The 17,591-nt window shown below is 39.5% G+C and overlaps 2 long non-coding RNA genes across 4 annotated transcripts in view; both read left to right on the forward strand.

The window, feature by feature from the left end:
- Positions 1-9,459, forward strand: part of LOC134731644 (uncharacterized) — a 102,779-nt gene extending 93,320 nt beyond the window's left edge. For all 3 annotated transcript variants that reach the window (XR_010114094.1, XR_010114093.1, XR_010114092.1), the window contains one exon: positions 9,228-9,459. This is a non-coding gene — a long non-coding RNA (uncharacterized lncRNA). The remainder of the gene's footprint in view (positions 1-9,227) is intronic.
- A 6,254-nt stretch (positions 9,460-15,713) lies between these two features.
- Positions 15,714-16,575, forward strand: LOC134731588 (uncharacterized). Its single transcript, XR_010113996.1, has 2 exons — positions 15,714-15,837; positions 16,443-16,575. It is a non-coding gene; the product is annotated as an uncharacterized lncRNA (long non-coding RNA).
- The last annotated feature ends 1,016 nt before the right edge of the window (positions 16,576-17,591 follow it).

The following is a 17,591-nucleotide window of genomic DNA, read 5'->3' on the forward strand; positions in this document are numbered from 1 at the left end:
GGGAAAGAGTTGGGAAATAGGAAGAGATGCAAAAGTTAACTTCACAATACTATTCTCTCTCGGGGAATGGAATAAATGCTTTCTCAAGGAAATAGATTTATAGGGAAATAAATAGCACTGTATCACTCCTCAGATCTTATTCTCTTAACCTATGGGTCTTAACAATTAACCCTTAATAATTAAAAGCTCTGCCCTGGGTGGAGAAGACCATTATTCTCTCAGGCTAGTCCTACTCCCACTTCCTAAGACAATTGCCCTATTCCAAATACAGCTTTTTTTAGTATTATCCTGAGACCACTGGATGTGGATTTAGCTTTTGCCTCAAGAAAATATAAGATTAAATCAAAATATTACATAAAATTAATTCAAGTTCACACTACCCCACAGGCTAATAAAGTGAAATAAAATAAATGGCTTCCTAGAGTAATTTCCATCCTAAACATCATATCTGGTTTCAAGGATTGATGTAGCTTACTAGAAATTTGATAATTAGTTCGATGATAGAAGAAATACACCTTAAAGAATACAAATATTTAAATGTCCAATATTTAAATGTTTTTAATTCCTCTCCCCTTTAGGAAAGTCCAGGAAAATGATAAAGTTCAAAATTTAATTTCACTCCAAAATTAATCAAATCTCAAGCAAGTCCATAATCATCATTCTCAATTTCTTACTCTGCTCACTCTCAGCCAGAGGGTTCTCTTGGAATCCCAGAATATTATTCTCTTGACTGGTTTTCCCTCGAAAGAGCAAATTTCTTTTAGGTTTTAAAGTTGAATTAATCGAATCCTAAATCTATTTATATTTTAAATTACAAATGAAGACTTTACAATAACAGTGCCTGGTACACACTGAGAATGAAAAATAAAATTATTGTTATTATTGTATGTATTATTGTATTAAAAGAGCCTTTAACAATTGCTAGGACATGTATTGTCAACGCAATACCAGCCCTATACTCTATTAAAAGAAAAAGTTAAGCTGAATTAAAGTTAAAGGAGTTTATTTAATTGAGCAACGAATGATTCACGAATCAGGCAGCCTCCAGAATCACAGCCGATTTAGAAAGACTTAAGCCTAGGCACGTGGTAGGAGAAGATTTATAGACAAAATAAGGAAAGTGAGGTACAGAAATCGGAAATGAGGTACAGAAACAAGTGGACTGGTTACAGCTCAGCCTTGGCCTTATTTGAACAGTTTGAACACTCAACAGTGTATGAGTGGTTGAAGTATGGCTGCTGGGATTGGCCAAGACCCAGGTACTGTTACAGGCACACATTGCCATGTTAGGTTCTCGATCTTGTCTATCCATTAAGTTAGGTTGCAGTTTGTCCACAAGGACTCAAACATAGAAGTACAGAGTCCTTCTCAGGCTATATTTAGTTCACTTTAACAACTCATAAAATTTAGAAAACACAAGAAATTCCCAAGCGTCCATAGTTAATATGTACTTGTATTGTTATCCATTCCCCATACTAATGTTCCCCAAAATTCCTGTTATCTGACAAAAGGCTTAGACCACCAAGATACCATGATAAGCAAGGAAAAATCCTTTTGGTTTCACCTCCAGTGGGTGCCAATTAGCCTGTGAAGACTGATGGAGTTCACAACCTGTGAGTTTCCTGTCAATGGACAGAACAGGTGGTTACGTCAAGTTTATCATATCGCAGGATTGGGGAAGTAAGATGAGGCGAGATCAACCTCTTCTTTCTGCCTTCCTTCCCAGCAAGTGACATCTGTGAAGACCTGTTTTCATGTAAAATGTACAAGCCTGCAGCAATGACACCCAGAGTCCCTGGGTCTAACGTGACGTTCCTTGTTTCCTCATCGGGCATTTTAAGCCACTTACTATTGCCGCTTGCTCTGTCCATTGCTTAACCCTGTTTAGTCTTCCTGCTAAGGGGAAGTTTCTCCTCACAATTTTTTTTTCCTTAGCTGAAAAATTATCCAAGGCAGAATCTTGAATCAAAATTACATCTGTTCCTTCTGACACATACTTAAAAGGAGGCATTTTTTTGAAATTTCTTTGAAATTCAAAGAAGATCATAAATGCACCTTAAAAGTTGTCCTTTTAACAGCTTTTTCACTTTTTGTATCTTGAGTAAGTTCTACTACTTCAATAGCAACGGAAACTTTTTTCAACAATTTTTTTTTCTGCTTTAATGAGATATCCCCTAGTGTTCTATTTTCCACTGTGGTTTCTCTATTTCTTTGAGGCAGGCTCATCAGAGTTTTTAAGATTTTAATTTTTTAAGTTATCCCTTTGCTTCTCTTCCAATTGTACTTTCTTTTCTTTTTTTCTTTGCTTTCAGATGAAGATATTAGATTTTGGTTTTTTGTTTGTTTGTTTTGTTTTTCATATTGTTAGTATTAAATGTTCAACTAGCCCAGGATTAGACTCCATCTGTTAATGTCCTGCCTGGTTCCCCTTTAGTATATTTCACATTCTGTGTGCCTTCCCTTAGAGTCCTAACTATATATTTTCCTGGTATGTTATCCAAGGATATATGTCACACTGAAAGTAGTCTAAAAATGGTTAAGACATGTCAAGATTATCTTCTGAGGCTTCTCTCAAATTTATTCAAATTCTTATTTTTTTACCCACTTTAATGTGTTCCATTCCTCAATGAATGATTAGCATAAGTGCTTTTATTACTGACTTGTATCTGAAGTTTAATGAGGTACCTCTCAATATGTCCTGGGATCCAGGCTTTCTCTGGGTTATCACTCCAGTTCACTTCATGAACCCTTCTTTTCTGTTAGCCTTCTCTGATCCAACCAAGTAATAACTCACATATCACTGCCCGTATTATTAATACCATTCAAAAAGCAATAAGTTCTGAGTATATCTGTGGAAGATGAGCCATACAAAAGGCAGACATTTTTGTCTTACTGTTTTTTTTTTTTTTACTCTGAGGTATTGCAAGTACCTAAGAAAGTATTTTTTAAATGAATAAATAAATCTATATTTTTAGCCTGTCATCTAAATGTAGTTTGGCTTCAATGACCTTGCCTCCTTTTAAGTATGCCCCTCTTGTACGCCTTGATACTTCCACAGTGCGCTTGCTATTTCCAGAGCTAAAATCACTTCCTGAGCTTCATTCATCTAACATCTTGAAATTTCTCTGATGTCCCAATTTCTTATAGTCTTTCAGTTTTAACAAATTCTCTACAGTAAAATACCCTAAGTACAAGCTTTCGTTACCAACTTTGACCTTGGGATGTACGGCAGTCTCATCCAAAGTTTTTTGACCCCTTCAATCTGAAAGTAATATTTTCATGGAAATAGAGTCCCCTCACCCTTTTCTAATTTATCTACTCATTTATAAATATTCACCACTTTTCCATGGTTGAGAACCCTGTCTAGCTCTTGAAGCAACATCCACAGTCAGAGCTTATATAATTAATAAATCAGACATGCTTAGAAGCTGCATGTTAGAGAAGTGGCAGTTGTCCTCGAAACTATTGGACAGGCCACATAAATACAGGAAGTTATCTACAATGTTGCTTCTTTGATCCTGAATACAGCTAATAAAAAGATAAAGTCGAACAATTATTTGTCTATTGATTTAATATGTCAACTAAGGCTGAACACTAAAATTACAAGGCTAAAACTTCATGTTCTAATGCTTGTACCCCATGTGACACATAGCTTCTCTTTGAGGATTAAAGTCACAGCCTGTAGGCTTTATTGAGAAAATACAAGGAGGAAAAGGTCTCTCAGTGACCAGTGTATACAAAGCCTGTACACTGCTCTCTTTGAGGTAAAATACCCTCTTTCGAGACTAAAAGACTCTCTTTTCTTGGTTCTCTAATCCCTGGCTCAGCAGTACCTACTTGGGTTTCCTCTGTAATTCAAGGTCAACCACACAGGCATGGATAACCGTATTGGCTAAAAACAGCCACCATTTTTCCTTCCTTTGAAAAAAGTATCTTGAATCTTATTACTAAGTACTAAGAAACATTTAACTTATTTATTTCTCCAGTTGATATTTATTGAACACATCCTAAATGCCTGACAGTCCAGTAAGTGGCAGGACTCAGATGGTCCACACAAGCCACATGGCTTTCAGACTAGAAGCAGACATTAAATAAATAATAACACAAACACAATTATATATAAGGTTTCATCAGTTTTAAGACACTTTTTTTTCACATTTTATTGTACTGTACCATTGCATGGTATCTTACAACCAGTGGGGTTTCATAATCGCTAAAGCCCAGGCAAGAGTCACGGCGCGGTGGTCACTGTCAGCACATGAACGAGCTGTCCATTGTTGTCACTTAGCTTGAATTACGTGTGTTGTTGAATACACACTGGTAAATTTCAGTGACAATTTAATGTCTCAGAAAGATAACACTATGATTTGACCTGAAATTTTAAAGGTTGTTTTGTGTGCAAAAACAGACAAACAGGTAAGGGCAGTGTCAATGTAATATGAAGGAAGGAGTAGTCAGTAGCCAGATCTCAATGGTAGCCTGAAGGCCTCCGTAATAAATTTTAATTTTTATCTTAAGTGCAGTGGTGAGTCAGTGAAATATTTTAATCGCATAAGTAACATGTTCCAATTTGTACCTATAGGTTAAGCTAACTGAGATCAGTGTACCTATAGGTTAAGCTAACTGAGAAACAATAACAGAAGGGGAACCACTTAAGATATTGATTATTGTGTGTTATTATAAAGTAGGATGGTGGACTCGCAGAAATTGGGAGAAGTATGCAGATTTGGGATATACTGGGAAGTAGAACTTAACAGAACTTGATGTTAAACTGAAACTAAATTTGGGGGAAGAGGCTGGGCGCGTTGGCTCATGCCTGTCATCCCAGCAGTTTGGGAGATCGAGGTGAGTGAATCACCTGAGGTCAGGAGTTTGAGAGCAGCCTGGCCAACATGGTGCAATCCCATCTCTACCAAAAAAATACAAAAATTAGCCAGGTGTGGTGGTGCACATCTGTAATTCCAGCTACTTGAGAGGCTGAAGCAGGAGAATTCCTTGAATCCAGGAGGTGGAGGTTGCAGTGAGCCAAGATTGCACCACTGTACTCCAGCCTGGACAACAGAGCAAGACTCCCTTTCAAAAAAAAATAAATAAATGTATAAAATAAATTTAGGAGAGAAAAGAGAAAGTGTCAAGAGTGACTCCCAGGTTTCTAGACTGAAAAGTTGGGGGTATAACTTTTGAGTATGTTTTACTGAAGAAAGATTAAGGCTAGGCTGGGCATGGTGGCTCACGCCTGTAATCCCAGCATTTTGGGAGGCTGAGGTGGGTGGATTACTTGAGGTCAGGAGTTTGAGACCAGCCTGGCCAACATGGTGAAACCCCGAATCTACTAAAAATACAAAAGTTAACTGAGTGTTGTGGCACACGCCTGTGGTCCCAGCTACTCAGGAGGCTGAGGTGGAGGATAGTTTGAGGTCAGGAGGTGGAGGTTGTAGTGAGCCAAGATTGCACCACTGCACCACAGCCTGGGTGACAAAGTGAGACACTGTCACAAAAAAAAAAAAAAGGTTATGCCTAGAATCCATTAATATTGAAAACTGAGGACAAGAACGCTTGTAGAAAATTTTATTCCTCACTCATTACATCAGAGAAAGAAGTTAGGAGACAGAAATGACTCTGTTTATTTGAAAAGAAAAATTTCAAAATAAAAAATTGTTCAACACTAAAAAGTGGTTAAATACTAAAAGAAGTAAAAGTTGATTTAAGAGATCTAGAAGTAGTGTCAAACGGATAACTGTCACCTCTAGACTGAGGAAAAGAAACAGTAAAGGAACTAAGAAGTAGGTGAGGCCACCACTCAGAAACGCTGTGATTCAGACTTCTACAAAGGCAGTATGGCTACCAAAGCAACACGTAGCTTGTCAGTGACAAACCTTGTCAAAGGTGTTGGACGAACAGTAGTTTTAGAAGCAACCAGCTGCTGGAATATGGACAGGCTGGAGCCTTCAGGAGGGCAGAAGAGCTGCGGGTGGGGAGAACTTGGCCTGAGGGCACAACTGGGGCATGTCTGCACAGACACCTGGAGTCATAGGCTGGAAAGTCAATACGGAGAACTTGAATCTGGAAGGGTAGTATTTTTCTACTATCTCTTTGCAGGATGACTGGCAAAGGAGTTTACAGAGCCCAGCTCCAATATCACAAAGCAAGGTAAACAGGTTAGATTTGGAGCTGAAAGGCAATACATTGATCACTGGCACAGTAATTTATGTATTAATTGTTTTAATAATAATTTACTGTCTATATATTAGCTTAATTTAATCTACCATACTTAAGGCATTTGCTGCATATAAGGCTATCGTTAGCTAACAAATTTCTATAGATGTCAAATAAAAACAACTCCAGACATTGATATGCAAAGAGTTTATCAGAAAAGACAATTGCACGAGTGGGAAAGGGACTACTGTAATGAAGTGGGGAGACTATTGCAGTAGGGAGAAGGCTGGGACCATGAGATCTGCAAGTATCTCAGAGGTCAGACAGAAAAGGGCTTTTCTTTTATAAGGAGGAGTAAATAAGACAAAAATGGAGGGGAGAAGTGGGATGAAAGGAAGGTAGTAGATCAGAAAATGTTTGACCCTCAGGTCAGCCTATTCTTAGGAGAGGCTATTAAGTAGGGGTTGTTTTCTGGTTCAGGATGTGGTTATGTCAGTGTTCTGGGCCTGGGGAAGGAGAAGAGCTTAATCAAAGTTTGGTTAACAAGCATTTTGTTCCTGTTGATCAGCAGGGACAAGCAGTTCAGCTAATCATTTATGAGGCAAAAAAATGAGAATTTGAAGGGTCTGTGTCCGGCCTTGTCTTAGGTTAAAACGAAAAGAGGCATCCATGAGTTTTATCTCAGCCATGCGAGGAGGGATGATTTTTTGCACTAACGTCTTTTCTGGAACTTTAAAAAGCTGGGAGAATTTATCTAATCATCACTGTTCCAGAATCACGTGGCTCTGGTAAAGATCAGCATTGTCACTACTGATCTATTTGGAAAATAAACATGGTCCTTTTCAGGATTGTTTCTGTAATAAACAAACCAAGTATACAATTTGTCCTCCAATTCTTTCTAGTACACATATACACAATTCTTAAAGTTAGAACATGCAAAAGAGTCTGTAAGGACCATTGGGCAAGTTCTCCTTGGCCTTCTGATGGTTCTGAAAAAATCAACTGACAGAAGACAAATTAATTCTAGAAAACACATACAAATTTATTTAACATGTATGTAGGGCAGTGTTCAAAATGGAGACCCAAAGACACAGGGGAAATTGTCCATTTTTATGCTTAAGTTCAACAGAGGATGGACAGTCATCTACAATATGATTGATCAAAAGGTTATGTTCTAATCCCCACTGAATGGGGAAACCCGGCAAGGCCCCTCTGTCTAGATTCTTCTTGGCCTCTCTGTCTGTGTGACATTTCTTTCTTCTGGGTGTGAGGTAAGGCCCTCTCTGGAGTGGGGACCTTATGACTTACACTCAAACAAGGTAGTCGTCAGATCATTTCTTTATGGCCAGTTTTTACACAGAAGGGTGGAGGGAAAATTAGAGTAATGTTTTTTATGTTTTATGGCTGACTTTGGGGAAAAGAGGTTCTGGTTTCTATGACCTGCCTTGGCGAAGAGGGATTCCATTTCTATGGCTAACCTCAGGGGAGAATGGGACTGAGAGACAGGAGGACAGGAGGAGGGCAGAGAAAAACTTTTGCTTCAAGGCTGCTTCTGAGGCCTTCATTTTGGGGTATTGTTTTCTCAGCCTCAACGGGCCCCTTTCAAACTATTCAAAACTTATAGTTCAGAAAATATAAGAGAAAGGAAAAAGAACAACAAAATTATAACATAAACTGTATAAGTCAGTATTCTCTAGAGGGACAGAACTAATAGAATAGATAGATAGATAGATAGATAGATAGATAGATAGATAGATAGATAGATAGATAAGATAGATAGACAGACAGACAGACAGATAGATATGAAAGGGAGTTTATTAAAGAGAATTGACTCACACACAACTATCACAAGGTAAAGTCCCAAGATATACTGTCTCCAAGTGGAGGAGCGAGGAAGCCAATGGTGGATCAGTCCAAGTCCTCAAAAGTAGGGAAGCTGACAACGCAGCCTTCGGCCTGTGGCCAAAGGCCCAAGAAGCCCTGAGGAACTTAGAACTGGTAAAAGTCCAAGAGTCCAACAGCTGAAGAATTTGGAGTCTGATGTTCAAGGGCAGGAAGCCTCCAGCATGGGAGAAAGATGAAGGCCGGAAGACTCAGCAAGTGTCTCTCAATTTCAAAGTTCCACAGATCTCTAGGATGGGGCAAAATGCTACCAGTCTTTTTGCATAGCAAGAGTGACCTTTACTTCAGTTCCTATTAAGTTCCTCATCTCCATCTGAGACCTCCTCAGCCTGGACTTCATTGTCCATATCACCATCAGCATTTTGGTGAAAGCCACTTAACAAGTCTCTAGGAAGTTCCAAACTTTCCCACATTTTCCTGTCTTCTTCTGAGCCCTCCAAATTTTTCCAACCTCTGTCTCTTACCCAGTTCCAAAACTGCTTCCACATTTTCGAGTGTCTTTACAGCAGCACCCCACTACCAAGTACCAATTTACTGTATTAGTCTGTTCTCATTCTGCTAAGAAAGATATACCTGAGACTGGGTAATTTATAAAGGAAAGAGGTTTAATTGACTCACAGTTTAGCATGGCTGCAAAGGCCTCAGGAAACTTACAATCATGGCGGAAAGGGAAGCAAACACGTCCTTCGTCACATGGTGACAGCAAAGAGAAGTGCAGAGCAAAGTGGCGGGGAGAGCTCCTTACAAAACCATCACATCTTGTGAGAACTCACGGTCACAAGAACAGCATGGAGGTGACCGCCCCCATGATTCAACTTCCTCTCATTGAGTCCCTCCCACAACACGTGGGGATTATGGGAACTATGGTTCTAGATGAGACTTGGGTGGGTACACAGCCACACCGTATCATAAGACTTTTATATAAAAACACCTTTAACTAAAAGGACTATAAGTTAAAGCATTTTTTAATGTTTGAAACTCAGAACAAATCCTAACATGGCTTATGCAAAACAATATAGGAAAATACATCCATCATTAGAGCCAAGAAAAAATAAAAAGGGAAGAAAATGAAGTGCAGAGTTCAAGAAGGAGCTATGTTATTTAGTACTTTGCCAGATAAAGTTCTTAAATAGATCTCACAGGTATGGTTGTCCTTTTGCTTTCTACAGGTCTATTTTAGCTGTTTTCACACATAGATCAGAAGAGAGAAAGCCTTAACTGCAACTACTTAGAAGCAGCCCATCTATCATATCCTGTCACTATCTGGAGAGTGTTAAGAAGAATATTTCAGCATGAAATGCTAATATAACTAGTGTTGTAATCTACAAAAGGTACATGCTCTAAGAAAGCCATAACTCTGAAGGGTTTTACCATTAACAGGGAAGAAGAGATATTTAACATCAGGCCACAAGCCTAATATAAAGTTAATAATCTTGACTTTTTTCCTACGTTAACCAATTTATTTTAACTACATCTCAATTTTTTTTTTATTATAATATTGGGTTTTAGGGTACATGTGCACAATGTGCAGGTTTGTTACATATGTATCCATGTGCCATGTTGATTTCCTGCACCCATTAACTCGTCATTTAGCATTAGGTGTATCTCCTAATGCTGTCCCTCCCCCCTCCCCCCACCCCACAACAGTCCCCGGAGTGTGATGTTCCCCTTCCTGTGTCTATGCGTTCTCATTGTTCAATTCCCACCTATGAGTGAGAACATGCAGTGTTTGGTTTTTTGTCCTTGCGATAGTTTACTGAGAATGATGTTTTCCAGTTTCATCCATGTCCCTACAAAGGACACGAACTCATCATTTTTTATGGCTGCATAGTATTCCATGGTGTATATGTGCCACATTTTCTTAATCCAGTCTATCATTGTTGGACATTTGGGTTGGTTCCAACTCTTTGCTATTGTGAATAGTGCCACAATAAACATACGTGTGCATGTGTCTTTATAGCAGCATGATTTATAGTCCTTTGGGTATATACCCAGTAATGGGATGGCTGGGTCAAATGGTATTTTTAGTTCAAGATCCCTGAGGAATCGCCACACTGACTTCCACAATGGTTGAACTAGTTTACAGTCCCACCAACAGTGTAAAAGTGTTCCTATTTCTCCACATCCTCTCCAGCACCTGTTGTTTCCTGATTTTTTAATGATGGCCATTCCAACTGGTGTGAGATGGTATCTCACTGTGGTTTTGATTTGCATTTCTCTGATGGCCAGTGATGATGAGCATTTCTTCATGTATTTTTTGGCTGCATAAATGTCTTCTTTTGAGAAGTGTCTGTTCATGTCCTCTGCCCGCTTTTTGATGGGGTTGTTTGTTTTTTTCTTGTAAATTTGTTTGAGTTCATTGTAGATTCTGGATATTAGCCCTTTGTCAGATGAGTAGGTTGAAAAAATTTTCTCCCATTCTGTAGGTTGCCTGTTCACTCTGATGGTAGTTTGTTTTGCTGTGCAGAAGCTCTTTAGTTTAATGAGATCCCATTTGTCGATTTTGGCTTTTGTTGCCATTGCTTTTGGTGTTTTAGACATGAAGTCCTTGCCCATGCCTATGTCCTGAATGGTATTGCCTAGGTTTTCTTGTAGGATTTTAATGGTTTTAGGTCTAACATATAAGTCTTTAATCCATCTTGAATTAATTTTTGTATAAGGTGTAAGGAAGGGATCCAGTTGCAGCTTTCTACATATGGCTAGCCAGTTTTCCCAGCACCATTTATTAAATAGGGAATCCTTTCCCCATTTCTTGTTTTTGTCAGGTTTGTCAAAGATCAGATAGTTGTAGATATGCGGCATCATTTCTGAGGGCTCTGTTCTGTTCCATTGATCTATGTCTCTGTTGTGGTACCAGTACCATCCTGTTTTGGTTACTGTAGCCTTGTAGTATAGTTTAAAGTCAGGTAGCGTGATGCCTCCAGCTTTGTTCTTTTGGCTTAGGATTGACTTGGCGATGCGGGCTCTTTTTTGGTTCCATATGAACTTTAAAGTAGTTTTTTCCAATTCTGTGAAGAAAGTCATTGGTAGCTTGATGGGGATGGCATTGAATCTATAAATTACCTTGGGCAGTATGGCCATTTTCACGATATTGATTCTTCCAACCCATGAGCATGGAATGTTCTTCCATTTGTTTGTATCCTCTTTTATTTCATTGAGCAGTGGTTTGTAGTTCTCCTTGAAGAGGTCCTTCACATCCCTTGTAAGTTGGATTCCTAGGTATTTTATTCTCTTTGAAGCAATTGTGAATGGGAGTTCACTCATGATTTGACTATCTGTTTGTCTGTTATTGGTGTACAAGAATGCTTGTGATTTTTGTACATTAATTTTGTATCCTGAGACTTTGCTGAAGTTGCTAATCAGCTTAAGGAGATTTTGGGCTGAGACAATGGGGTTTTCTAGATATACAATCATGTCATCTGCAAAAAGGGACAATTTGACCTCCTCTTAACCTAATTTAATACCCTTTATTTCCTTCTCCTGCGTGATTGCTCTGGCCAGAACTTCCAGCACTATGTTGAATAGGAGCGGTGAGAGAGGGCATCCCTGTCTTGTGCCAGTTTTCAGAGGGAATGCTTCCAGTTTTTGCCCATTCAGTATGATATTGGCTGTGGGTTTGTCGTAGATAGCTCTTATTATTTTGAGATACGTCCCATCAATACCTAATTTATTGAGAGTTTTTAGCATGAAGGGTTGTTGAATTTTGTCAAAGGCCTTTTCTGCATCTATTGAGATAATCATGTGGTTTTTGTCTTTGGTTCTGTTTATATGCTGGATTACATTTATTGATTTGCGTATGTTGAACCAGCCTTGCATCCCAGGGATGAAGCCCACTTGATCATGGTGGATAAGCTTTTTGATGTGCTGCTGGATTCGGTTTGCCAGTATTTTATTGAGGATTTTTGCATCAATGTTCATCAAGGATATTGGTCTGAAATTCTCTTTTTTGGTTATGTCTCTGCCAGGCTTTGGTATCAGGACGATGCTGGCTTCATAAAATGTGTTAGGGAGGATTCCCTCTTTTTCTGTCGATTGGAATAGTTTCAGAAGGAATGGTACCAGTTCCTCCTTGTACCTCTGGTAGAATTCAGCTGTGAATCCATCAGGTCCTGGACTCTTTTTGGTTGGTAAGCTATTGATTATTGCCACAATTTCAGAACCTGTTATTGGTCTATTCAGAGATTCAACTTCTTCCTGGTTTAGTCTTGGGAGGGTGTATTTGTCAAGGAATTTATCCATTTCCTCTAGATTTTCTAGTTTATTTGCATAGAGGTGTTTGTAGTATTCTCTGATGGTAGATTGTATTTCTGTGGGATCGGTGGTGATATCCCCTTTTTCGTTTTTTATTGCATCTATTTGATTCTTCTCTCGTTTCTTCTTTATTAGTCTTGCTAGTGGTCCATCAAGTTTGTTGATCTTTTCAAAAAACCAGCTCCTGGATTCATTAATTTTTTGAAGGGTTTTTTGTGTCTCTATTTCCTTCAGTTCTGCTCTGATTTTAGTTATTTCTAGCCTTCTGCTAGCTTTTGAATGTGTTTGCTCTTGCTTTTCTAGTTCTTTTAATTGTGATGTTAAGGTGTCAATTTTGGATCTTTCCTGCTTTCTCTTGTGGGCATTTAGTGCTATAAATTTCCCTCTACACACTGCTTTGAACGTGTCCCAGAGATTCTGGTATGTTGTGTCTTTGTTCTCGTTGGTTTCAAAGAACATCTTTATTTCTGCCTTCATTTCATTATGTACCCAATAGTCATTCAGGAGCAGGTTGTTCAGTTTCCATGTAGTTGAGCGGTTTTGAGTGAGTTTCTTAATCCTGAGTTCTAGTTTGATTGCACTGTGGTCTGAGAGACAGTTTGTTATAATTTCTGTTCTTTTACATTTGCTGAGGAGAGCTTTACTTCCAACTATGTGGTCAATTTTGGAATAGGTGTGGTGTGGTGCTGAAAAAAATGTATATTCTGTTGACTTGGGGTGGAGAGTTCTGTAGATGTCTATTAGGTCCACTTTATGTAGAGCTGAGTTCAATTCCTGGATATCCTTGTTAACTTTCTGTCTCGTTGATCTGTCCAATGTTGACAGTGGGGTGTTAAAATCTCCCATTATTATTGTGTGGGAGTTTAAGTCCCTTTGTAGGTCACTGAGGACTTCCTTTACGAATCTGGGTGCTCCTGTGTTGGGTGCATATATATTTAGGATAGTTAGCTCTTCTTGTTGAATTGATCCCTTTACCATTATGTAATGGCCTTCTTTGTCTCTTTTGATCTTTGTTGGTTTAAAGTCTATTTTATCAGAGACTAGGATTGCAACCCCTGCCTTTTTTTGTTTTCCAGTTGCTTGATAGATCTTCCTCCATCCCTTTATTTTGAGTCTATGTGTGTCTCTGCACGTGAGGTGGGTTTCCTGAATACAGCACACTGATGGGTCCTGACTCCTTATCCAGTTTGCCAGTCTGTGTCTTTTGATTGGAGCATTTAGCCCATTTACATTTAATGTTAATATTGTTATGTGTGAATCTGATCCTGTCATTATGATGTTAGTTGGTTATTTTGCTCGTTAGTTGCTATAGTTTCTTCCTAGCCTCGATGGTCTTTACAATTTGGCATGTTTTTGCAGTGGCTGGTACCGGTTGTTCCTTTCCATGTTTAGTACTTCCTTCAGGAGCTCTTTTAGGGCAGGCCTGGTGGTGACAAAATCACTCAGCGTTTGCTTGTCTGTAAAGTATTTTATTTCTCCTTCACTTACGAAGCTTAGTTTGGCGGGATAGGAAATTCTGGGTTGAAAATTCTTTTCTTTAAGAATGTTGAATATCGGCCCCCACTCTCTTCTGGCGTGTAGAGTTTCCGCTGAGAGATCAGCTGTTAGTCTGATGGGCTTCCCTTTGTGGGTAACCCGACCTTTCTCTCTGGCTGCCCTTAACATTTTTTCCTTCATTTCAACTTTGGTGAATCTGACAATTATGTGTCTTGGAGTTGCTCTTCTTGAGGAGTATCTTTGTGGCGTTCTCTGTATTTCCTGAATCTGAATGCTGGCCTGCCTTGCTAGATTGGGGAAGTTCTCCTGGATAATATCTTGCAGAGTGTTTTCCAACTTGGTTCCATTCTCCCCATCATTTTCAGGTACACCAATCAGACGTAGGTTTGGTCTTTTCACATAGTCCCAAATTTCTTGGAGGCTTTGTTCATTTCTTTTTATTCTTTTTTCTCTAAACTTCCCTTCTCTCTTCATTTCATTCATTTCATCTTCCATCAGCGATACCCTTTCTTCCAGTTGATCGCATCTGCTACTGAGGCTTCTGCAATCTTCGCGTAGTTCTTGAAACTTGGCTTTCAGCTCCATCAGCTCCTTTAAGCCCTTCTCTCCATTGGTTATTCTAGTTATCCATTCTTCTAATTTTTTTTCAAAGTTTTTAACTTCTTTGCTATTGTTTTGAATTTCCTCTCGTAGCTCAGAGTAGTTTGATTGTCTGAAGCCTTCTTCTCTCAACTCATCAAAGTCATCCTCCATCCAGCTTTGTTCCGTTGCTGGTAAGGAACTGCGTTCCTTTGGAGGAGGAGAGGTGCTCTGTTTTTTGGAGTTTCCAGTTTTTGTGCTCTGTTTTTTCCCCATCTTTGTGGTTTTATCTACTTTTTGTCTTTGATGATGGTGATGTACAGATGGGTTTTTGGTGTGGATGTCCTTTCTGTTTGTTAGTTTTCCTTCTACCAGACAGGACCCTCAGCTGCAGGTCTGTTGAAGTTTACTAGAGGTCCACTCCAGACCCTGTTTGGCTGGGTGTCAGCAGCGGTGGCTGCAGAACAGCAGATTTTCGTGAGACCACAAATTCAGCTGTCTGATAGTTCCTCTGAAAGTTTTGTCTCAGAGGAGTACCCGGTTGAATGAGGTGTCAGTCTGTCCCTACTGGGGGGGTGCCTCCCATTTAGGCTGCTCAGGGGTGAGGGACCAACTTTAGGAGGCAGTCTGTCCATTCTCAGATCTCCAGCTGTGTGCTGGGAGAACCACTACTCTCTTCAAAGCTGTCAGTCAGACAGGGACATTTAAGTCTGTGGAGGTTCTTGCTGAGTTTTTGTTTGTCTGTGCCCTGCCCCCAGAGGTGGAGCCTACAGAGGCAGGCAGGCCTCCTTGAGCTGTGGTGGGCTCCACCCAGTTCCAGCTTCCTGGCTGCTTTGTTTACCTAAGCAAGCCTGGGCAATGGCGGGCGCCCCTCCCCCAGCCTCGTTGCCGCCTTGCAGCGTGATCTCAGACTGCTGTGCTAGCAATCAGCGAGACTCCGTGGGCATAGGACCCTCCGAGCCAGGTGCGGGACACAATCTCCTAGTGTGCCGTTTTCCAGGCCCGTTGGAAAAGCGCAGTATTAGGATGGGACTGACCCGATATTCCAGGTGCCGTCTGTTTCCCCTTTCTTTGACTAGGAAAGGGAACTCCCTGACCCCTTGCGCTTCCCGAGTGAGGCAATGCCTCGCCCTGCTTCAGCTCGCGCACAGTGTGCTTCACCGACTGTCCTGCACCCACTGTTAGGCACTCCCTAGTGAGATGAAACCGGTACCTCAAGCAGAAATGCAGAAATCACCTGTCTTCTGTGTCGCTGGGGCTGGGAGCTGGAGACTGGAGCTGTTCCTATTCGGCCATCTTGGCTCCACCCCCCTACATCTCAATTTTAACTGCCATTTTTAAGAGGACAATATTTTTCTACCTTGGAAGGCTATTGCAAGAGAGAATTAACATAATTTCTGAAGGCCTTTGTAATTTGAAGTTATCCTTAAATCATTCCTTTCAACCACTCTGGTAAGGAGATACATCCAATGCCATGCTTTAAGAGCCAATTAATTTTTAAAGTCAGAAAGATATAAAATAGGCATGTACCTGCCCTGAGAGAATTTTGTTTATTATTCTGCCTCATAGAAGGTCCCAAGTTTAGAATTAAAGGTATATGTGCCTTACTATCACAATATATTTAAAGTCACAAGCTATAAATTAGTCTGAAATATGATGACACTATTTACTTCTCCTAGTCTAGTCCTCAGTAATAGGGTTTTATTCTGTTTGACCACAAACCATAAATGACTTTTTTTTCCTTTTTCTTTATTATTGCACTTATCCATATAAACTCTGACAAAGACTCTTTCTTTTGGCCAAAATTTTAGTGTGGCACCTCTGAGTTTTCTATTTGACTAGTCTTGACCTTGGGCTTTCCCTCTCTCTCTGTAAACTTCATTTTGAGCAAGAATCCTGCTAAGTCTCTTGTTACCTGAGCACCCTGGGTATCTTATTACCCTGATCTGCCTTTAGCAATATTCCTCTCAAATCAGTTTAGCCAGAAACCCCTTATCCTCGATGTTTCCTCTTAGTAATTTTCCATCCACTCACCTCATTCTTCTTTTTGGTTATAGGTCTCCGCGTGTCCTTGTCGGAGTTAGATTTGAGTCCAATCTCTCTCCTCTAGTGCAAGATCCCATTGCAGTCATCCCTAAAGCTATCTCCATGGCCCCACCTCAGTAAAGCTTGCCTTACCATCTTTAACAAGCTTCATGAATTTTTTTTCTTTATCTCAAATGCACCAATTATTGAAAAGCAAATATTGCTGTGCCCTGTTTCCTTTTGTATTCACAGGGCCTGGATCATGGTCAGTCCTGAAGGACTGGGCCTCAACACTCTTATCCTGTTGCTACTCAACTGGGAATTCTCCTAAGGTTCAAATTTTGAGAATCAATAGCTAGCCTCCACATTTCATTTACTGGCTATTCCAGAGTACATCTCAATAACTTAATTTTTTTTTCAAATAGGGAAATCTTATTTCTTAATGCTTTCTTCTATTGTCTAAAACAAATTGTCCTTCACTAACTCACATACATCTTTCACATATTTTCAGTTTATTTTCCTAATTGCATTTGCAACCAATCCCTGTGCACACAGCAACAACATACTTGCTGTTATTTTTAAATGCAAACTCATCTTGGTTTGAATACACAGCCACTGTGCGAATTTCTATATTTGACACATAAAGAAATTCATGATTTTACTGAAAGAAATGAGTAAAAGAAAGAAGATGCTACTCATAGGGATGGAGAACCAAGGATGGATCCTTAAAGAGTTGAATTTTATAAAATATAAGAAGAAGAATCCAAAAATATAAGTAGACACAACTGCAGTTTGGTGAGAAGAAAGTTACAACAACCATACGGAATGGAAGTTCTCATACTTCTGATTGAGAATGGCTGAACAAGAGAATTTTGCATGAGGTGAAGAAAAGATGAGGTAGTTGTGGTGGGTAAATTTGACAATTAATGATTACAAGAGAGGCGATGCAAGCCAAGGGAAATGAGGTATTTTTTTCCACTAGTCCTAGTTATAACTTCTACAGATCTCAATGTTTTGGAGACATGCTCTTTAATGAACTCCTCTGATGTAATTTAATTGTTTCAAATTGATTATTCATTCTTTTATATTTCCTGCTTAAGTAATCCATACCAAAGTTTTTATTAAGCAGAGCTAACATTTCATCATGAAAACAACTGCAGAAAAAGAAAAGAATACACTGC

Source organism: Symphalangus syndactylus, chromosome 10 (genome assembly GCF_028878055.3).
Source record: "Symphalangus syndactylus isolate Jambi chromosome 10, NHGRI_mSymSyn1-v2.1_pri, whole genome shotgun sequence".
In the NCBI taxonomy this organism is placed as follows: Eukaryota; Metazoa; Chordata; class Mammalia; order Primates; family Hylobatidae; genus Symphalangus; species Symphalangus syndactylus.